The following is a 23,854-nucleotide window of genomic DNA, read 5'->3' on the forward strand; positions in this document are numbered from 1 at the left end:
CAGTTAGTGTACGTGCGTAGTAAGCGAGAGATCAATCAAACTTGTTAACATGAAAACGCATGCATACGTGTCTCTTTGTGTTGCGACCACCTGAAGCTCCTCCAGTCTACTGGACCGCGCCACCACAGCTGCGAGTCGGTGACAATTCTTCCATGCCATCGTGTTCCAGTCGTGTGACATGCGCCTCCGCCGCTGTGCCATCGGTCATCGCCTCTGCGGCCTCCGTCGCCGTCGTTGCCACTGGTTCGGCTAGCTTCGACAATCATAAACATTGATTCAGCCAGTAGCTATTCATATTCATCCTCATGCCGGCAGGATCCTCCACGTTGGTGCACCGGCGTGACCGCGCGGATCATGAGAAGGTAATGGGCCTGGCTTGTTTCTTCTATAGGACAGAATAGTCAAGGAGAGAATATTAATGTATTTGGCCTTGCCCAACTCATAATAGCCCAGCTAAAAAAAACTCATAATAGGTCACCTATGCCCATACGCTAGAGCAAGTTGGATCGTTTTACCTACTCCTTCCAAAATACCTATCCGTTCCGTGTAAAATTCTTTTAACACACTTTCCATGTCAATCTGGTTTGCTCCGATTACTTCTCCTGTCCATCACATTGGCTTCGGTTGGAAAATATTTCTGTACGTGACGTGATGTATTGTTTCTATCTAACTATATATTTGTATGTAATGTTTACATCTTTAAATCTCAACCCTTAATATCTAAAATTAGCAGTCAAGATAATTTAATCTGTGTGGACTAACGTGAGGGCTTGTTTGACTTCTGTTTTATGTATATAATAGGTAGATGGGTGTGTCCGTCTAGCGCACACACGTTGATCTATTTAACTGTTTCAGTTTGTTGTGGCTAATCGCAAACAGTTCATCCATGTGAAGTGTATGCCATCAATCGCAGACACTTTCATCTGGCTTACCCGTTTCTGTTCTGTTGCCTAATCGCAAACAGTTAATCCTTCTGGAGTGTATGCCCTCAATCACACACACCTTGATCTGGCTGACCGTTTCTTTTGTGTTGCCTAATCACAAACAGTTCATTCGAGTGAACTGTATGCTGTATATCGCACACACCTTCATCTGGATGCCCGTTTCTTTTGTGTTGCCTAATCACAAACAGTTCATCCGAGTGAACCGTATGCTCTATATCGCACACGCCTTCATCAAGCTGTCCGTTTCTTTTGTTCCACCTCATCGCTAATAGTTCATTGGACTGAACTGTATGCCCTGGATCACACACGCAACTAAAATCTGAACCGTGTTAGATGCATCCTCCATCGCAAACGTTTTCACCTTTTTGGACGGTTTTCATATAGCACCGTTTGCGATTATGGCATCGCACACAGTTTCTCGAAGGGTCTCTAATCGTAGTGTCGCGTTAGCAGCATTCTGCAGTAGTGATAGTTCAGCTAACAGACTTGTTCTTTAGGTAACACTGTTCCATAGTTATCATCCATCAGCCAATGCTATCCCACAGGCTGGTGATTATAGTATTATACCACTTTTAGTATAACCTATGTTGTTCTTTAATACTTTTGTGTGCCATCTAGTTAATCTCGAGTACAAACGATGCATATTCTGTAGCTTTCACCAATGTTCTCCATTTAGTTTTTGAGACCTGTTGCTGCTAGTTAACTGTAGTGACCCGACCTCAGACGGTCAAGTCTCTATGCTTAAGTGTCATCCCTGGATCGGTATGCTGACACACACAGTACTCGAGGATTTATAACAGAGGTAAATCACATGTATAAAATAACGTAAATACTATTACCTCAATCCAAAAAGCGGAAGTAACAAGGTTGTGGATTCCCATCAACACCAACGGCAAAGTTGAGTGTAGAAATCGTAACCCTAACGTATCACTTACTCGTCGTATGATCCTGCAACATGAGACGTTGCAGCCAAAAAGGTTTAGTAAATTGAATGTACTGGCAAATTCACACCATAGGATAATGATGAATAATAACTATCACCACATGCATATATGGCTGGTGGAAAAGCTCTATGGTTATAATGTTTTTGCGAAAAGCCAATTTTTCCTTACAACAAAGGAATAAATTTTATTTAACTATCATGGTGGTTGTTAAACATTGAGAAGGTACCTCCAACTCAATCCCAATTAAGAACGTGATTAACCCAATCAAATTAAATTAAGTAACATGATGATGAGATTCACATGATAATACAAGAACTAGATACTCAAGATGTCCATAACCGGGGACACGGCTAATCATCATTAGTTTGTACACTCTGCAGAGGTTTGCGCACTTTTCCCCACAAGACTCGATCTCCTCCGTTGGATTTCTCGCACTACTTGGTGTTTGAGAAACGGATGATCGAGACACAGTCTTTCAGAAGCATTTACTCTCTACTCCGGGCAGACCGTTACACCTACAATCCCCCTACATCTGCTAGTCCACCTCTTCAAGAGCTCACACAACTTACCCAACTATGCCAGAGCCCATAATGGCTTGTGGCTGCACACGGAAGTTTCTAACATGAATAATCTTATGATCCCTTTGAGTCTGGGTGGCGGTCCATAGGATGATCACACGGGTACTCCGGGATATCCAAAAATACAGGCAACACTGGGTTCTCCAGGTGCCTCAATCCACCCAGATTTGAATTAAAGTAGCCACCTTAAGTTGATCCATTAATTAACAATCTCACATCTGTCATGAAATACACTCAAACCCAATCCACGTCTACGGCATAACATAGCAATATAAGCAAAACGTAGAAGTAACTCCCAAGGTTTGAATGCAGGTCAATAGGTTCCTACCTCATCAACTACTTCCCAAAACCCACATGTTATCAACTCCTAACCATGCAATGTTTGAGGATTGAAACTAATGTATAAAAACTGGGTATGAAAGGGATATGATCAAAGTGTGAACTTGCCTGTACTATTGATGAAGATGATTAGCACTCAAAACTCTTGATATTTCTACTCGTCACACCCCGGTCAATCTATCGTAAGCAAGCAATAGTAACCACACATAAGCAATCACTCAAAAGATCGGAAAGAACGAAGAACAATTCAGAAAACATCAAAACCAAGCAAATAACTCTTGCAACATAAAACAATTTCTAACAGTACCAAAATTATGTGAATTTGGCCTTATCAGAAAGTTTAGGTCAAGAGCTTCGATTTGCAAAAAGAATCAACTAAATCGGAGTTATAAAACTCAAGTTACGAACAAAAGAAGATTCAAAATAAAATCTGTTTGAAATCATATTTTAACTTTTTAAAAACATGTTTAAGTTGATTATCTGGATAGAGGAGATCATAATGAAGAAGTGGGCGTTGGTTTCATCTAATTCCGACTAACGAGCAAAAAGTAGCGATCGTTTGAAGTATAGGGACTAATCTGTTAAAACTTTAATCATAGACGGGTCCCTGGCAGAAATAAAACAAAACGAAAAGGCTATTAAACGAACGTTCGCTAACGAACGCTAACGAACGAAAAACCGTTCGGTGCAAACCCTAACTAACGAACGTTCACCGAATAAATAAATAAAATGTTAAAAATAAATAAATTAAAAAAACGAAATCTGGATCGTTCGATCCAGATCCAACGGACGGAAGGCGGTGGTTACCACGGCAATCGCCGGCGACGTGGAAGACGGCGGGGGCGGCTCGGCTAGAACGGGGCGACGACTCCGGGCGTCGGCGGCGGCAGCGGAGTAGCTGGGGAGGGGCGGCTCGGCTGGGCGAAAGCGATGGCGGTGTCGGCGCTCGGTGAGGGGGCCGGAACGGAGTGCGCCGGCGGCAGATCTCGTCGGAGCTCGCAACTCCGGCGAGGTTTTGCACGGGCGGCGGCGGCTCGGGGAGGAGAGGAACGGGGCCCGGGGCCTCGGGTTTTATAGGGGAGGGGAGGAGGTGGCGTGGAGGAGGGGGCAGGAGAGGCGGCGGGGAGAGGCCGGGCGGAGCACGGCGGCGACGCTGGCGTGCTGGCTCGGGACTTCGTCCCGAGCTCGGGGACGAGCGGCGTGGGTCGGCTGGGCCGTGGCCTGGCTGGCTGGCTGGGCCGGCCCGGTACGGTCGGTCCAGAAGCTAATTTAAAAAAAAGCATTTTTTTCAGACAAACAAAATAAATAATAAACTTATATAGGCATATAATATATCAAAATTTTCAGAAAAAGATTTCCTACAATCTGAACATTTTTCTAAAGTCAAATAAAATCCACACAAATTTTAAATAAAGCAAAGAGTGCTTCTGCTCTAATAAAATCCAATAAAAATCATTTTAAAAATACAAAAATGATCTCAAATTTATTTATCTCCAATTTTCTGATGTAGGGAATCATGTTACCCTATTTTTCATATATTTTATTTTTGGAGAAAAATAATTTGAATAAAACCCAAATAACTCCAAATTGAAAATAATTTCCAAAAGGACTTCAAATTTGATCCTTTTAAACTTCCAACTCATATTTCATATGTTTTGAAGAAGTCATTTTATCTTCTCTCATGAAAATCATTGAGTTGCTTAAAGTTCTGAATCGGAAATATTTTCAAATGAAATTCAAATATTTTCAACACCCCTTTTCATTTAAATAAATGAAAGAAGTCATGTCATCTTCTCTCCAGGGTTTTGTGATGAAAAGAATTTGAATTCACGGAGATCATAAATGCAAAAATGAAAGTTTGGGAAAGTCCTTTTATTCCCTCTCATTTAACTTTCAAAAAGTTTTGAATTTCACTCAATCAATCACAAGACAATCAAACAATCAATCAAATCTATCTATTTATTATAACATTCCAAAATTTAGAATTTTGGGATGTTACATTAACCCCAGTCCTACTATTTATGTCGTCTCCTATAGGCACTCATTGCATAAATCTAACTACTAGTTGTCTTTCATGCATGTCAGATATAATTGCACACACTGATTTATCCACAACAACCTCACGGAGCAATGTAACGGCCAACAAACTTGACGTCAATGATACCCAATATGATGGAACATGTAAAGGCAGTTCTTCACAAGACTTGCAGAAAGATGATGAATCCTATTCACCCCACAAGGTCCTTGCTCAAACTTGGCCCTTGATATGGGTACAACATGCATGTAATTTCCTGGAGTGCATCTACTCTGTTGCAATGCCTTGTGCTTAGCCTGCTGATAATGCATGTAAATATGGCATGCCTTCCTGTTTTTCAGTACCTATTCCATTCATGATAACATATTTTCAAATTCAAGTACTGTCATTCTACTCTATCCCAATGCCATCTGCTTAGTTTGGACATCATGCTTCTGAATATCTTATGCATTGTTATTCATCAGTATGTACTTCATCTGTCTACCATACCATGTTCTTTTTTTCACATTGAAGTGTTGTTCTAGTGGTCTCTTGCAATGCCATCTTAGTTTCCCAATCATACACGCATATGTTGGCTTAGTGTTTTTCTGTATGTATTCCGCTAGCATACAGTTTTACATTCAAGTAGTGTTTTTTACACTGTTGTCCTGTCGTATCCCTAGCTCTTACATCATACTCCCTCCGTCCAGATTACATGTCGCAGATGGATAAAACTGGATGTATCTAGAACTGAAATATGCCTAGACCCATCCATTTATTTTCGGATGGGGGGAATACATGTCAATATGTCATGCCTTTTTATTCTTCAGTACCTATTCCATCTCTGCTGTAGCATGTTTTATAATTGAAGCACCATTCTTCTATATAAGGCATGCAAGGGGAAGACGGTTATGTTAGAATCTGAAGGGTTACAAACCAGGTCTTTGCAAAAGATCCAAACGCCAGGAGATAATAAACCAACTCCAGTTTTCATAGATACTGCTCCAGCACAGAGAAACCCAACTCCCATTGATAATAAGCAGATTCCAGTGGTCAAAGAACTAGTCCGCTCCAGTCCAGCAAAAATATGTCAACTCCATTCTAAGAAGCGTGTGCGTATCCTCGCATCATGAAATTTTATAGCATTCTGATCATATTTTCTACATGTTTCTTACCCATCTCTCTCTTACAAAATAAGGTATTCTAAAAGAAGACTTCCTCCATTGGGATCGTATTCGAGGAAAGTATCTTGCGGGGATTCTCTGTGCTCCAATGCTGATGTAAGTACCTGTTGTATATCACTATATTTTTACATCAGCGTGTATTTTGTTAATCGGCGTGAATCCAACCTTTATCTGATCTAAAATTAGTTGTAGCAAAATGTTAAAGGTGACAATGTTGATTTTTGTAAGGAAAACTGCCTGGTAGTTTTGCATACTGAGCTGCATGAGTGTACTATCTCATATCATGCACATTACTGAATTATTGTGCTGCTCTGGTTGCCCATCCATTCATTGTGTCAATGTTGCTTTCGTATTACCTTACCTGGCTGATGATAGTTGTGCCATATTGTGTTAATTTGGTGTAGACTGGTGTGGTCTGGTTGCCCAAACGTGTGTTGTGTCAATGCTGCTTTCCTATTATCTGACCTGGCCAATGATAGCAATGCTAGTGTGTTAATTTGGAGCAGGCTGCTGAAGATAAGAAGACAAACTCTGAAAACAGCAAGGCAACCCCATTGTTTCTTTCCAATAAATCTAGGCCAGGTAATGTGGCAATAACTCTTGATTAATCTGTTCGGTTCCCCTCCTAATTTATGTTATGATGCAGTGGTCGAGACAGTATCCACTATCAATAATACAAGCCTGCCAAAATCGCCATCTGAATCTGTTCAGTTTCCACTGTCTCGAATGCAACGGAAAAAATGTATGTTTGTGAACCAATTAATGGCTGAAGCAATGATGGAAATGGTGGAGGAATCAGAGGTGCACATTCGTGCGCAACAAAAACTGATCAATGTTTTGAGAGACAGTGTAGCAAAGCAGCAAGAACTTGCCCACATGCTTATGGGCGTCATCCGCGCTGAGGTTGCAGATTGTGATGTTGTAGATCGTTAGGTTCTATTCATTTATTTGCACTGGCATCAATCTTTGATTGCCCTGTGGATGTAATTTCCTGTAACATATGTTGGATGTGCAACGTTTTTTCCTGTATGCCGTACCTTTGCTTGATCGGTTTTGGTCCTGTGCATAATTGCTCGTTGTAACGAGCTCAAATTATCTAATTGGGCCTAAAGACATGTACGAACTTTAGTGGGCCCATTAAGTTAATGGGCCGTTACCAAGCCGAAAGTTAATGGTCGGCCCTCTTATTACCACTCGGGTCGTTAACAGGCCGACATCAAAGCGGGCAACAGGCGGGCCCATTTGATTTCACGGGCCGTTAACAGGCCGATACTAGGTCGGGCTACATATGGCCCAACTATACTGTGGGCCTTTAGCAGGCCGAAAGAGAAAGCGGGCTCGTACTGGACCACGAAGAGCATGGGCCGCGAAGAGGCCAAAAGTCAAGTCGTACTGTAAATAGCCCAACTGTGTTGTGGGCCTTTAGCAGGCCGAAAGAGAAACCGGGCTGGTATTGGACCATGAAGAGCATGGGCCGTTAAAAGGCCAAAACTCATGTCCGACTGCAAATGGCCCAACTCACTTATGGATCGTCAACAGGCTGAAAGACACACCGAGCCGGAAATTGGCCCAACACTTAAACGGGTCGCTAAAAGGCCGAAAGATGTACATCTTGAAAATTGGCCCATCCCGGCGTTAACAGGCCGAAACCACATCGGGCCGATATTGAGCCCAAATATATAGCGGGCTGTTAACGGGCTCGAACTGACGATGGGCTGCAATGGTGTCAGACCGTTAACGGGCCATTGACGGGCCGAATTGGCACATCTCGTATGGGCCGTGGGCTTAAATGGATCTGACACAAGTAGGCCTTATATGGGCCGGCCTGCTAATTCTTACTGGGCCGACCTTTTTCACCGGAATGGGCCACTGTTGGGCCGTGCCACGTGTCAATCTATCATAGGCGCCTCCTGTCCAATGGACGGACGACATCTGGCCCACCGAGGAGCCAACACGTGTTACCTCCGGCCAATGAGAATTTTACACGTGGAAAATCCCCATTGGTTCGGGCTGTTAATGGGTTATCGGATCCAAAACCGGACCCGATAGCTTAACGACGACCCATTACGGTCGATGCCACGTGTTAGTCACCCTTGACGAAAGCACTTCTCTGACACGCGATTTATCGTCATGGAAGTGGACACTTCCGTGATGATAATTTTGGTAATGTCATGGAACACTTCTACGACAGCACAGGTATGACTATCTTGATTCTTTCATAAAATCGTCATGGATGTTCATGCATGACAGAAAACGTGACCTACTGTGACAAACATGTATCATCACGGAAGTGTATTTTTTTGTAGTGAGATGATCTTAAGAAGTTTTTATGCAAGTGGAAAGAAAAATCTTTGAATGCTAGAATGCAATATGATCCTAAGTTTGCTACTTCACCTATCTTTGTTACTGATAAGGATTATGAATTCTCTGTCGATCCGAGTTAATTACTTTGGTTGAATCTGATCCTTTCCATGATTATGAATCTGAAACTGTTGTGGCACATCTTACTAAATTGAATGATATGGCCACCCTATTATGAGGAAAAAATTCGCTATTACTATAGTATTAAGTTGTTTCCTTTCTCGCTAAAAGGTGATGCTAAGATATGGTTTAATTCTCTTGCTCCTGGCTGTGTGTGTAGTCCCCAGGATATGATTTACTACTTATCTGAAAATATCTTCCTGCTCATAAGAAACAAGCTGCTTTAGTGGAATTTTGTGCAAATTGAAGAAGAGAGTTTCCCACAAGCTTGGGGGACGCTTCTCCAGTTACTTAACAGTTTGCCTGATCATCCTCTCAAGAAAAATGAAATACTTGATATGTTTTATAATGGAGTAACCGATGCTTCTAGGGACCACCTAGATAGTTGTGATGGTTGTGTTTTTAGGAAATGAACTGTTGATCAAGATGGAGTATTGTTGAATAATATATTGAGAAATGATAATGATTGGACTCTTCTTGAACCACCGCCTAAGCCAACTCCGAAGAAAAGAGGCATTCTATTTCTTAGTCCTGAAGATATGCAAGAGGCAAAGAAATCTATGAAAGAAAAAGGTATTAAAGCTGAAGATCTTAAGAATTTACCACCTATTGAAGAAATACACGGTCTTGATAACCCGACACAGTTAGTAGAGGTAAACTCCCTCTATAGATTTGATGAAGGTGATATTCCTCATAATAAGTCTGCTAGTCAATGCTTGGATGAGTTTGGTAACTTTATTGTTAAACAAGAAAATTTCAATGCTTATGTTAGTAGACAATTGAAACGTAATGCTTATATGCTTGACTGCTTGGGTGATTATATGAGTAGAACTGTTAATGATCTCAAGATTATTAGTAAGCATGCTTCCATGGTGAAAACTCAAGTAGAACAAGTTCTTAAGGCTCAGAATGATTTGTTGAATGAGTTGAATAGTAAGAATAATGATAATGATGTTAGGGTTATGACCAGAGGTGGTAAAATGACCCAGGAACCTTTGTATCCTGAGGGCCATCCTAAGAGAATTGAGCAAGGCTCTCAGAGAATTAATACTGATGCACCTAGTCCTTCTAAAAGGAAAAAAAGAAAGGTGATAGGACTTTGCATGCTTCTAGTGAACCTGTTATAGATCACCTGAGAATCCAAATGATATTTCTATTTCTGATGCTGAAACACAATCCGGTGATGAATATGAGCCTAGTGCTAATGTTAATAATGATGTTCACGTTGATGCTCAAACTAGTAATAATAATGATGTGGAGGTTGAACCTCTGTTGATCTTGATAACCCACAACCTAAGAATCAATGTTATGATAAGAGAGACTTCGTTGCTAGGAAACATGGTAAAGAAAGAGAACCATGGGTTCAGAAACCCATGCCCTTTCCTCCTAAACCATCCTAGAAAAAGGATGATGAGGATTTTGAGCGCTTTGCTGAAATGCTTAGACCTGTCTTTTTGCGTATGCGTTTGACTGATATTCTGAAAATGTCTCCTTATGCTAAGTATATGAAAGATATTGTTACAAATAAAAGAAAGATACCAGAGGCTGAAATTTCCACCATGCTTGCTAATTATACATTTAAGGGTGGAATACCAAAGAAACTAGGAAATCCAGGAATACCAACTATACCATGCTCCATTAAAAGAAACTATGTTAAAACTGCTTTATGTGATTTAGGAGCCGGTGTTAGTGTTATGTCTTTCTCTTTATATCGTAGACTTGATTTGAATAAGTTGACACCAACTAAACTCTCTTTGCAAATGGGTGATAAATCAACTGCTATACCTATCGGTATTTGTGAGGATGTGCCTGTTGTGGTTGCAAATGTTACTATCTTAACGGACTTTGTTATTCTTGATATTCCTGAGGATGAAAGTATGTCGATCATCCTTGGTAGACCCTTTTTGAATACTGCAGGGGCTGTTATTGATTGCAACAAGGGCAATGTCACTTTTCATGTTAATGGTAATGAGCATACGATACACTTTTTGAAGAAACAACCTCAAGTGAATAGTATCAATTCTATTGGAACAACTTTAATGATTGCTATTGGAGGTTTTGAATTCCCTATTCCTACTATCAAAAAGAAATATAATATTGTTATTGTTGGGGACATGCATATCCCCGTTGAGGTAACCTAGTGATTATTCAAAAATTCTCTGGTTTCATGTCATTCGGAAGAAGTATGTTAATAAGACTTGATCAACCTTGTTAATGGATTCCTTTTGATGGGCATGAGATGGATGAATTTAGAAGGCACAAATTTCTGTACCCAATTTTACTTCCTGTTATTTAGAATAAATAAAGCAAATGTACTATTACCTCTCTGTTTTCTGGATTATCCCTGCAATAAAAAATGTCCCGAAATAAAAGTTCTCCAAATGCCCTAAAAATTTAGTATGATTTTTTATAGAATATTTGAGAATTTTGGGAACTAAGAACACACCAGGGGGCAGCACCAGTGGGCCACAAGCCCACAGGGCGCGCCCACCCCCTGGGCGCGCCTACGTGGCTTTTGGGGCCCACGTGGGTCCCCTTCACTTATTTCAGCACCCATCCACTTTGTCTTCCTCCAGAAAAAATCATCCCGTTGCTCAAACCCGTGTTCTAGCTCATCTTGCTGCCATTTTCGATCTCCTTGTGCAAAGCTCCATTTGCAAAACTGTTTTGGGGGGGATTGTTCATCGGTATGTGACTCCTCCAATGGTCCAATTAGTTTTTGTTCTAGTGCTTTATATATTGCAAATTTTTGCTGATGTGGTTACCTTGTTCTTGAGCTTGCATGTCAAATTTATATGGTCCAAAGTAGTTTTAATGCATGATATAGCCTCTAGATACTTGTAGGAGTAGTTGCTATCAATCTTGTTGAGTTTTGTTCACTTTTATTTTGAGTCACTAAAAAATTCAGAAATTTTCAGAGAAAAGAAATGATGAAGAGATGGTTGAGAGGCTCTTCAAGCCGGGGTTCTAATGAAAATGAGAATGAGGAGAAGAAGAAGCCCAAGTACAACCTTCCTTGCACCGTAGAGGTTCGGCCGTGTGAATGGCCAAGTGATGCATTCTTGAGGGCGTTCGAAATTTATGAGGATTTTTATTATTTGACAGAGAGTGCAGGCATCACCGACTTCCTCCACGATAAGTGTGACCAATACCTCCTACTCACTAATACCTTCGTGCAAAATTTTCACTTTCATGCTCGGAAATCACCACCTACGGTAGAGTTTTATTTATATGATGAGCATAAGGAGATGACGCTTTGTGATTTTTGCGAGGTTTGCAAATTACCTTATGAGGGCAGCATCAGTGAACCACGTCCTAGAGATGTGGAAGATTTTATTGATGAAGTTACCGTAGGGGAAGAGAGAGGGGTGTCAGAAGCGAGAGTGGCTAGCTTACATTTTTCTTGTTTTACTCTATTACTCATTATTTGCGATGAGGGGAGAGTGGAGGCCTTAGTGCCCCTGACCTTGCTATTTTGCACCATGCTTTGTATTGTGATAGAACTTTTAGTTTGGGCGCTATTGTTGCTCGACGATTGAGTTTAAACCGTTCGTGGGGTCCTATCTTTGGAGGTAACTATGCCTCTCGCCTTGCTAGACGCTTTGAGATACCCATTAGGCACGATGAGGAGGAGGAGATGCTCCTACCCACTAGATACTTAGACTATAACAATATGGTAGCGCACGATTTTATTAAGAAGGATAAGGAAAAGAGACTCCTATAAAACTTAGTATTTAGTCAGGGTAGTTGTGAGACTATTGCTCTGCCTGCTTCTTCTTTGTTTGATATTTATTCAGGCAGGTACACTATTATGCCCGAGGACATCTACAGATTTTGGGGTCTTTCACAACCCCCAGCACCTGAGCCAGCACTAGTTCCTGATCCATATCAGGAGCCCGTTTTTCTGTGGGAGCCACAGGCGCTCGCCAACCAGTGGAACCCTCAGGACCCTCCGGGGTATCGAGGAGAGGGTTATTTCGAGCCGTGGCCATAGACCAACTTAGGCCAAAAGCCTAAGCTTCGGGAGTACGTATTTCTCACCGACATTACATTCATGTTCACACACTCATTTCAGTTGTCGGAGTACATATTTTTTCATTGTATTATCCATGGTAGTTATTTTCTTTTTCTCGCTTTATTTTTGTGTGTTTGAAAAGCTTTGTGAAAATCCAAAAAAATTAGTTGTCACTTCTTGTTAGTTTTCTTTCTAGTTTACTTAGTAGTAGTACCAAAAGAAAACCCAAAAATATTTCTCGTTCTTCTTTTGCTTGTTGGGAGCTTTCCCGTGTAAAGAGTTTTTCTCGTTCTAGTTTTACTTTCTTCTGAAAAAACGAAAACTCCAAAAATATTTTAGTGTGTTTCTTTGAAAAAAATTCCTTTTTCTTTGGGTCGTAAGGAGAAGACCACGGTGAAAATGTTGAGTGGCTCTCATATGCATTATTGTTGATCTAACAAAGAGCCCATATTACCTTGTCTTCTCCTTTGAATAAATGTTTGCAGATTCCAGCTTAGTCCAATGCATGTGCACTATTATTATTATCCACACCGTTCGGTCGTGCAAGTGAAAGGCAATAATGATGACATATGATGAAGTGATTGAGATGGAGAAAAGCTGGTACGAACTCGACGTATTTTGTTTTTGTAAATATGATTAGCTCATCATTCCTGATTCAGCCCATTATGAATGAAACATGTTTGCAATGACAATTAGAGATTATAGTTACTCATGCCATGCTTAATTAGCTAGGAGTTTACAATGGTTTACCTGAAGGAAATATGCCCTAGAGACAATAATAAATTTGTTATTTTATATCTCCTTATTCATGATAAAGGTTTATTATTCATGCTTGAATTGTGTTGATCGAAAACTTAAATACATGTGTGAATACATAAACAAATACTGTGTCCCTCATATGCCTCTACTAGACTAGCTCGTTGATCAAAGATGGTTAAGGTTTCCTAACCATGGACATCTGTTGTCATTTGATAACGGGATCACATCATTAGAAGCAATAGTTGGCGAGATGACAACGACGCTACGATGGAGATCAACGTGTCAAGCCGGTGACGATGGAGATCATGACGGTGCTTTGGAGATGGAGATCAAAGGCACAAGATGAAGATGGCCATATCATTTCACATATTTTGATTGCATGTGATGCTTATCTTTTATGCATCTTATTTTGCTTAGTACGGCGGTAGCATTATAAGATGATCCCTTACTAAAATTTCAAGGTATAAGTGTTCTCCCTGAGTATGCGCCGTTGCGACAGTTCCTTGTGCCAAGACACCACGTGATGATCGGGTGTGATAAGCTCTAAGTTCACATACAACGGGTGCAAGATAGTTTTGCAAGTACGGAATACTTAGGTTAAACTTGACGAGCCTAGCATGTACGGACATGGCCTCGGAACACTGAGACCGAAAGGTCGAACGTGAATCATATCGTAGATATGATCAACATAGAGATAGATGTTCACCATTGAAAATTACTCCATCTCACGTGATGACCAAACATGGTTTTGATATGGATCACGTGATCATTTAGATGACTCGAGGGATGTCTATCTAAGTGGGAGTTCTTAAGTAATATGATTAATTGAACTTAATTTATCATGAACTTAGTCCTGATAGTTTTTGCATATCTATGTTGTAGATCAATGGCCCGTACTACCGTTCTGAAAGTGCGTTAAGTCGACTACAGGGGGGTGAATAGGCAATTTTTATGAATTCTTCACTGAGGAATTTCAGGGTGAGGAAATTCCTAAGCGAAGAACTACTTGCAGCGGAATAAGTACTCATATGGAGACATAATATAACATAAGCACAGTCATCATGATGAAATGAAAACAAACACAGAGTACAGAAAGCGTAAGCGCATGATAAAACAGGATGAAGACAAACAGACTGAAGAAATTGAACTGAGGAAATTGAGAAAGTCTTCAGTCAAAGTCTTCAAACAGATATGAACAAGCACACAACACAGTAATGAGGAAATGAAAGAGTTGAGGAAATAGAACCAGTAGGCTTGGTGAAGAAAATGATTTGGTAGACCAGTTCCAACTGCTGTGACAGTTGTACGTCTGGTTGGAGCGGCTAGGTATTTAAACCTGAGGACACACAGTCCTCACCGTATTCTCCTTGAGCTAAGGTCACACAAACCTCACCCAATCACTCGTGGCAAGTCTTCAGGTGACTTCCAAACCTTCACAAACTCGGTCACTCGGCGATCCACAATTTCCTCTTGGATGCTCTAGACCATGACGCCTAACCGTTTGCAAGATGCACAGTCTTCAAAGGTAACAAGCGTCGGATCCACGCAGGATCAATCTCTTCAGTGATGCTCAATCACTTTGGGTTTGTAGGTGTTTGGGTTTGGGTTTTCCTCACTTGATGATTTTCACTCAAAGTCCTCGGAGGATGGGATGCTCTCAATTGACAAGTGTCAGTTTCTCTCGGAGCAGCCAACTAGCTAGTGGTTGTAGGGGGCGGCTATTTATAGCCTAGGGAGCAGCCCGACATGATAAGACATAAATGCCCTTCAATGATATGACCGTTAGGTGGGAAGATATTTTTGGACAGCTGGCGCGTAGCACAGCAACGGTCGGAAATTTGACTATCAAATTCCTCAGGGCTATCATGTTCCTCACTTGTAGGCAATCCGCACTGGCGAATTCCTAACTCCTCAGTCAGAACAAATTCCTCAGAGACCAAAAGAACTTCGTCTCTGTCACTGAAGAAATTGATTGAACTATATGAGATTTCCAATGGCTTCACTCGAAGGGATTGGTAGGTGTAGGATTTTGAGTTGAGCATCACTTGGAAACTTTTCCTTAGTATTTCCTCGACCCCCTTTATTAGTACGGTGTTTCCTATGACTCAAGAAAGAGAAATTGAAATTACGAAAACAAAAGTCTTCACGCTTCATGTTCCTTGAATGAATACCAAGTCTTCACGGTAACACCAATTTCTTCACTTTCAAAGTCTTCAGAAATCCAAAGTCTTCAATCGAAGAACTTCATTTTTAGGGGTCGACTTTCTCTGTAAATATCAAACTCCTCATAGACTTATAGACCTGTGTACACTCACAAACGCATCAGTCCCTTAACCTATAAGTCTTCAATACACCAAAATCACTAAGGGGCACTAGATGCACTTACAATCTCCCCCTTTTTGGTGATTGATGACAATATAGGTTAAGTTTTCAACGGGGATAAACATATGAAGTGTAAATACGGATATTGAGGAATTTGATTGCAAGATATAGAAGAACTCCCCCTGAAGTTGTGCATAGTGAGGAATTTGCTTTTGAAGCAATGCACACTTGAAGAGTAGAATCATGGAGATCTCCCCCTATATCTTGTAATTCATACACGCATTTAACATATAATATGAAGAATTTGAAATGCATGATGAAATATGGTGACTGATGTAATTCAGCATGCGTGCATTAACATATATGAGGAATAAGCATGCAGAAGAACACAGCAAAAGTATCAGACCACCATCGGGTTTAAGTTTACAACTCGATCCAGCAAAGTCTTCAAAAGAACGAGAGTTGTAACTTAGCAAAAAACGCCCATATAGGTAGACCCGATTGAAGACTAACTCAAATTTCTCCCCCTTTGTCATCGAATGACCAAAAGGGTTGAAAAATGAGGACTAACGCCCCTGAAGAATATCATGATGATGAATGAGCGCCAGCGTTGTTGGGGTCGGTTGTCGTTGTAGGACCTGCCGTAGTGTCATCCAAATCTTCATGCTCGTCCATGTCGCGTGATGAAGAATATGAGCTGGCCACCAAGGAGGGAACTTTGACCTTCTTGAATTTCTTCGCTGGTGGGTGAGACAGGTCAAAATCCTTCTTGAGACCCATTTTCTTTAGATCTTCTTCACCATACAGATGTGACAGAACAGCCCAGGTGCGACTGAAGACTTCATGGAGGTAGTAATGGTTTTTCTTCACTGCATTGTGTGTAGCAGTCATGTTGTGAAGAATAGAGCCAAACTGACGCTTAACCCATTTGTGGTTGCGATCGACCTTCTGGTGAAGACTGAGGAGAAGCTCACGATCAGTCATGACCCTTGGAGTTGTGCCTTGAGGATTTTGCTTTGAGGCATTAGCGACACAGTCATGAGTGGCAGAGTCATCATTGGTGGAGTAAGATGCAGCTTTGCGGAAATGACCATCCAATGGACGAATGCCTTCATCAATAACAGCAGTAGCCTTGCCCTTTTCATCAGCTGAGGAAAATGTTTGTTTGAGGACTTCATTGGGGGGCAAGTAGCTGAGATGATTTTGAAAATTAGCCTTGTAGTTGAGTGAAGACCTTGTTCTGAGGAATCTCATAATCCAAGGAGCATAAGGCTTCAACTCAAACGGAGAGAGTGCAACATTTGCCAGAGTCCTCATGAAGAAATCATGGTAGCTGACGGGAATGCCATGCATGATATTGAATAGCAGATTCTTCATGATGCCAACGACTTCTTCATCATTCGAGTCGTGGCCTTTTATTGGACTCAATGTCTTCAACAGAATGCGATAGATAGTTCTAGGCACATACAGCAATTCCTTCACGAGGAATTTGGTCCTTGGGGCTTGACCGGGCTTCAGTGGCTTCATCAACACTTGCATGTAGTGAGCGGTAAGTTCAGGTTCATGGTATAGGCAACGAGCGCCTTCAAGGGGAGGACTGACAGGCAGGGCATGAAGCAATTCAGAGGCCGGTGCTTTAAAGTGAGTATTCTCTGTCATCCAGTCCAATACCCAAGAGTTCACATCAGAAGCATCTCCTGTGATGTGCAGCATTGCATATAACTGAAGAATTAGCTCTTCATTCAATCAACAATATCAGTGCAAAAGTTGAGCAGTCCAGCGTCATGAAGAACACTAAGGACCGGCATGAAGCAAGGCAGTGATTCCACGTCCACGTGAGGAATATGCTCATGGTTGAAGACTTTGTCTTTGTTGAAAAGCAGTGAAGAATACAAGTTGGCTTGGCTGGCAGTCCAGAAACGCTTCCTTCTAAGACGAGCAGAGTCATATGGGTTATACTCGGTGAAGAACACATGCTCGCCGAAGAAGTCATCAGCCTTGAATTTTTGCTTCTTCGAGAAGGGATGCTTTGGCTTGGGCTGAGGAGTGTCAGTCAATTGCATCACAACCTCAGGAATCGCAATCTCATGATCCACAGGCTGAGGAATTTCAGTTTCTTTAGTGGCAGCCTGGGTCTTCAGTTTTTCATCAACACTAACATCAGCACTAGTGGCTGGAATCTCGTCATGAATAGACGGAGTGGGGTGAGGTTCTTCAGAGCCCATTTGAACTTCAGTTCGCACTGGGGACTGAGGAATTTGTTGCAGAGGAGTGAACAAAGGAGAATTGGGGTGCTGACTTTCCCAAAAGTCATCGTTCATCACAGGCTTTGTGCACCCAATGTCCACATCCTCATCTTCTTCACTCATTTCTTCAACGCTGGCCTCTTCAGCAGTGAACTAAGGCATGGGCGATGAGACAACTGGGGTTGAAGGGATTGCATCTGCTTCAATTTCTTCATCCAACTGCTCTGAAGAAGCAGCAGAAGGAATATCTTCATCGGATCTACTTGGGATCACATATTCTTCATCAAAAGGAACAAGTTCCTTTGATGGCATGCTTGAGACTGGAACAGCATCAATCGGATTCTCAAAAGAGCTGGTCAATTTCTTCATCTTCTTCGGAGCTGAAGATTCTGATGAAGTTGATGCTTTCCTTTTCTTCACAGCTGCACGCTCCACAGCCTTAGTCTTCTTCACATCTGATGCAGAGGGAAGAATTGTGATTGGTGTAGGTGCAGGAGGTGCAGAGGAAATTGGTTCAGTTTCTTCAGGCACAACTGATGCAGTTGCCCTGGCATTGTCAGTTTCTTGAAGCACAGCGGTTGAAGCTTCAGCTGGCCTGATTATTTCTTCAGGCGCAACACTAGTGGTTGCCCTGGCAGAGTCATCAGCGGCTGGAATGCAGTCATCAGCCCTAGTACTAGCAGTTTCATCAGCAGCCTGATTTTCATCAGCGGTGCTGGCATGCTCTTCTGTTGGCTGAGCAGATGCCTCAGCCTAAGGAATTTCTTGTTGCGTTGGGGCTGCAACATTGGTAGTGAACTTCTCAGTTATCTTCACAAATCTGACCTTAGCTCCAAGCCAGTCAGCATAGTAGCGATCAAATTCATCACTCAGATTCTTGATCTCTGATTGCAGAGCTACAAGTTCTTCAGGTGAAAGCTTCAAGATGTTTTGCTTCAGAAAGCGCTCTTTCTTGTACTACACTTTCTTCACCTTCCTCCCTTGTTCATATTTCCATTTCTCTTCATCAATGAAGGCAGTCAACACATGACTTTGACCAGGAGTGAGGTTCATCTCAGGCAGAGGTGTGTTGGGGTCCTTGTGCCATAAGTCGATGAAGTCGAGGATCAACTTTGGATCCAGCATCAATGGCACATTACTGCCTTTGGCTCTAGTGGCCCTGTGCTGCCTGTCTCTGATGATTTCGGCAAGTTCTTCATCATCAGCTTCGTCATCATTGGACGGTACTTGGATGGCAACCTGCTTCTTGTGAGGACTTGGTCGAGAACCTCGTCCAGCAGTGGCCTTAGTCTTCAGCAGTGTGGGCCTGTTGAGGAATTTGGAGGAGCTGAAGAACTAGCATAGGCTCCTGAGGCAATAGAGATGCCTGTTTTCCTTTGGCACGAGGCGAGATGCGCAGGTGCTGAGGATTTGGACGGAGGAGCTGAGGGCTTTGGAGGAGCTGGTGCAGCTTGAGGAAATTGTTGTGAGGGCTTTGCTGATGAGCTTGGTTCTGAGGACTTTGCTGCAGAAGCCATGGGCTTATGTGCGGGCTTCTTTGTCATGGCCTTTTTAGGCTTGCTAGCAGAGACCTCAGCAGTGGCAGCAACAGAATCTTCATTAAATTTCTTCACTGCTTCTTTTGCCATTTTGGCCAGCTTAGCTTGTCGCTTGGCCCATTCCTTGGGAAATTCTTCACCTCTTCTGATGCTAGAGGGATCAGCAACTTGGCCAGGTGCCAATGGAGGTCTTGGGCATGGAGGGTGTACAGCGAATTTCTTCATGTACTTGGGTGTAACGTAGCGATATTCCCACCATTCCCGTGCCCATCTCCTCTCTATCTTCTGTATGCGCACCTTGCGCTGATTTTTGGTCTCCTTGCCATGTTTGGCCACATCAGGAGTGCAATATTCATCATAGACATCCTCAGGGATTTCAAACACTGTGTTGACTTCCAATTTCTTACCTCCCTTCTGAGGTTTCTTGCCATCTGCCATTTTCTTCAGCTGAGGATTTTGAACTATTGAGTTCTCTGAAGAGGTATGCAACTTTTCTTTGAGGAACGCTGCAAATGAGTTAAGTTGATGAGAACCTAGGGATTCAGCAGCGGACATGTGTACCTGTGAACAGAGTATAGGTGCGAAGAATTTGGAGAGGTCATATGCGTTCTCAGAAGTTTTTGCAAAAAGAACAAGTTTGAGGAATTTGACCAGATGAGTCTTGAGGAATTTCACTAAGCATTCTTTGACTTAGGTTCCAGAGTTGTACAGATAAAAAATCCACACAATTGAGGAATCTTGAAGAAAAATGTTGCTTAGGGAAACAGATCAAGAACAGATGATATGTGAAGTGTTTAGTGTGTGAAGATTTGAAGAATAAACACCTTTTGAAGATTTTGTAGAAACATAAGAATCAACAAGGGTAGTAAAAGTGACTTTTATTTACCCTTGACGAAGAACAAGATGAACTGTGAGGTGTAGATTAGAAGTCCGTCAGTTCAGATCTTCCATGCCCTAACTCGGCAGAGGAAGACAGCTACGGCGGCGGTGGAGTGAAGAAATCTGCAGCCGGTGCGAGTACGACGGCGACGAGGTCAAGGCAGTGAAGCTCTTCCTCACCGGCGACAATGGAAGTAGCGGCGGCGCTAGGGTTTGAGAGCTCGAGCGAGGGAGTGAGGTCGAGCGGAGTAAAAACAAAGTGAGGAAGGGAGGGGGTATTTATAGCCGAAGTGCAAAACTGCTCGCCCGAGGAAATTGGACGAACGTGCCCCTGACCCTTCTCATTCGCGTGACATGTGTCACCCACGTACTGAGAGGTGGTGATCATGTGCGATCGTGGGTGAATAGAATAATCTATCGTGGAATGTGGAATGGTTTGAGCGGCAAAAGCCAAAAATTCAGATAAGATAGATTTTAAAGTTTCGTTCGCAAATTCTTCAGCTGACAAGGACACAATGAAGATTTTGAACGAGTTTCAAATAGAATGTACATGAAGAATTTGTGAATAGACTGGGTTGAGTTTAGCATAGAGGGGGAAGGGTCCGATCACATTCACTTAGCAGAAAAGTCAACTTGAAGAAATAGGAATAAGTGAATGTTGTATAGGACATAAACTTATATACATAAATAGCCAATGAAGAACAACAGCGGAAAGAGTGAAGACATCAAAAGTTGAAGAAAATGGACAACTGAGGAATTTAAAAAAATGAGGAAAAACTCAAATTGAAGATTTTCAACTTTTGGTGGTGGCGTGACCCACCGTAAAAGAATGATGATTTCAGATACCGCGTACAATTGTCGTAGGGCTCTAAGAATCAAATTCTTCGTTAATTTCTTCACACTTAGAGTGTTAGTCTTCATTGATTGAAGAAAAAGGTTTCTTCGCGTGTTGCACATCTAAGTCATCAATTTTGCATAAGTGTTAGGATGTGTGTCCTTTTCAAAGGACATTTGACGATTCTAGGATATTTAGCTCACACCTCAACTTGCTAAATCTCTACTCATCCAAGGGCTTTGTGAAGATATCGGCTAGCTGTTCTTCAGTCTTCACATGCTCAATAGAGATGTCGCCCTTCAACACATGACCACGAAGAAAATGATGACGAATCTGAATGTGCTTTGTCTTCGAGTGCTGAATAGGGTTATGAGCAATCTTGATGGCACTCTCATTGTCACAGTAGAGAGGCACATTCTTCATGTTGACGCCATAGTCCTTGAGGGTTTGCTTCATCCACAGCAATTGAGCACAGCAAGAACCAGCAGCAATGTACTCAGCTTCAGCAGTAGACAGTGATACGCAGTTCTGTTTCTTCGAGGACCAACAGACCAAAGATCGTCCGAGGAAATGGCATGTGCCTGATGTTGACTTGCGGTCCACACGATCACCAGAATAGTCAGAGTCTGAATATCCAATGAGATCAAAAGCCGAGCCCTTGGGTTGCCATAATCCAAGTGTTGGTGTGTGAGCTAGATATCGAAGAATATGCTTCACAACCTTATGGTGTGATTCCTTCGGTGTAGCTTGAAATCAGGCACACATGCAAACACTAAGCATAATATCTGGCCTAGATGCACATAAATACAATAAAGAACCAATCATGGAGCGGTATACCTTTTGATCGAAGTCATACCATTTTCATCAGTGCATAGATGGCCATTTGTGGGCATAGGGATTTTGACTCCTTTGCAATCTTGCATGCCGAATTTCCTCAATACATCCTTGAGGTATTTCTCCTGAGATATGAATATGCCATTGCGCTGTTGACGAATTTGAAGACCTAAGAAGAATTTCAATTCTCCCATCATAGACATTTGATATTCTTCACTCATCATATAGGCAAATTCATCACTGTAACGTTGGTTAGTACAGCCAAAAATGATATCATCAACATATATTTGGCACACAAACAATTCACCATCATAAGATTTAGTGAAAAGAGTTGGGTCAAGTGAACCGGGTTTGAAGCCTTTCTTCATGAGGAATTCCTTCAAAGTATCATACCACGCCCGAGGGGCCTGCTTGAGGCCATAGAGAGCCTTATTGAGTCTGAAGACTTTGTCAGGATGCTTTGGATCTTCAAAACCTGGGGGTTGAGCAACCTATACTTCTTCCTCAAGCTTACCATTGAGGAATGCACTTTTCACATCCATTTGATATAAGATTATGTCATGATGGTTAGCATAAGCAAGTAATATGCGAATAGCCTCAAGTCTAGCAACAGGTGCAAAAGTTTCATCGAAATCAATTCCTTCAACATGTGTGTAGCCTTGAGCTACAAGTCGTTCCTTATTCCTCACCAAGGCCATTTTCATCTTGCTTGTTGTGGTAGATCCACTTTGTGCCAATGATATTGTGCTTGCGAGGATCTGGACGTTTGACCAGTTCCCAGACGTTGTTGAGCTCGAATTGATGTAATTCCTCTTGCATAGCTTGAATCCATTCAGGCTCCAGAAATGCTTCATTTACCTTAGCGGGCTCTGTGATAGAGACGAAAGCAAAGTGCCCACAAAAGTTAGACAAATGTGAAGCTTTTGAGCGTGTGAGAGGACCTGGTGCGTTGATGTCGCTGATGATTTTCTCAATCTGTACTTCATTTGCAACGCGAGGATGAGTAGGTTGTCGTCGAGGAATTGGATCAGCATTTTCTTCAGCACCATTTTCCTCAGGTGCATCAGCATGATGTTCTTCACGTTCTGGAATGACTTCTTCAGCAGATTCTTCGGTAGGAATGACATCCTCAGTGGCCTTGAACTTGATGGACTCCTTAGGTGATTTTTCATCTAGCGCAGGAGGCAGGTGCTCTCTTTGCGAGCCATTAGTTTCATCGAACCGCACATCTACAGTTTCAACAACCTTGTGGTGAACGTTGTTGAAGACTCTGTAGGTGTGCGAGTCCTTTCTATAACCAAGCATAAAACCTTCATGTGCTTTCGGTGCAAATTTAGAATTGTGATGAGGATCTCTAATCCAACATTTAGCACCGAAGACTTTGAAATAACTCACATTGGGTTTCTTGTTAGTGAGGAGTTCATATGCAGTCTTCTTGAAGAATTTGTGAAGATATACCCTGTTGATGATGTGGCACACAGTATCAATTGCCTCAATCCAGAAATGACGAGGCGTCTTGTATTCATCAAGCATAGTGCAAGCCATCTCAACAAGAGTCCTGTTCTTGCGCTCCACGACGCCATTCTGATGAGGAGTATAAGGAGCAGATAACTCATAAGTAATACCAAGTTCATCAAGATAGTCATCAAGACCAGTATTCTTGAACTCAGTTCCATTGTCACTTCTGATGTGCTTGATCTTCACACCAAAGTTGGTTGAAGCCCTCGAGGAAAATCGTTTGAAGACTTCATGCACTTCACGTTTGTAAGTGACAATATGCACCCATCTGTAACGAGAGTAATCATCAACAATAACAAAGCCATATAGAGATGCTTCATTAGTGAATGCAGAGTAATTGTTAGGACCAAAAAGATCCATGTGAAGCAATTCAAATGGTCGAGTGGTAGTCATGATAGTCTTCGTTGGATGCTTGGCCTTGGTC

The sequence above is a fragment of the Triticum aestivum genome, chromosome 2D (genome assembly GCF_018294505.1).
Source record: "Triticum aestivum cultivar Chinese Spring chromosome 2D, IWGSC CS RefSeq v2.1, whole genome shotgun sequence".
In the NCBI taxonomy this organism is placed as follows: domain Eukaryota; kingdom Viridiplantae; phylum Streptophyta; class Magnoliopsida; order Poales; family Poaceae; genus Triticum; species Triticum aestivum.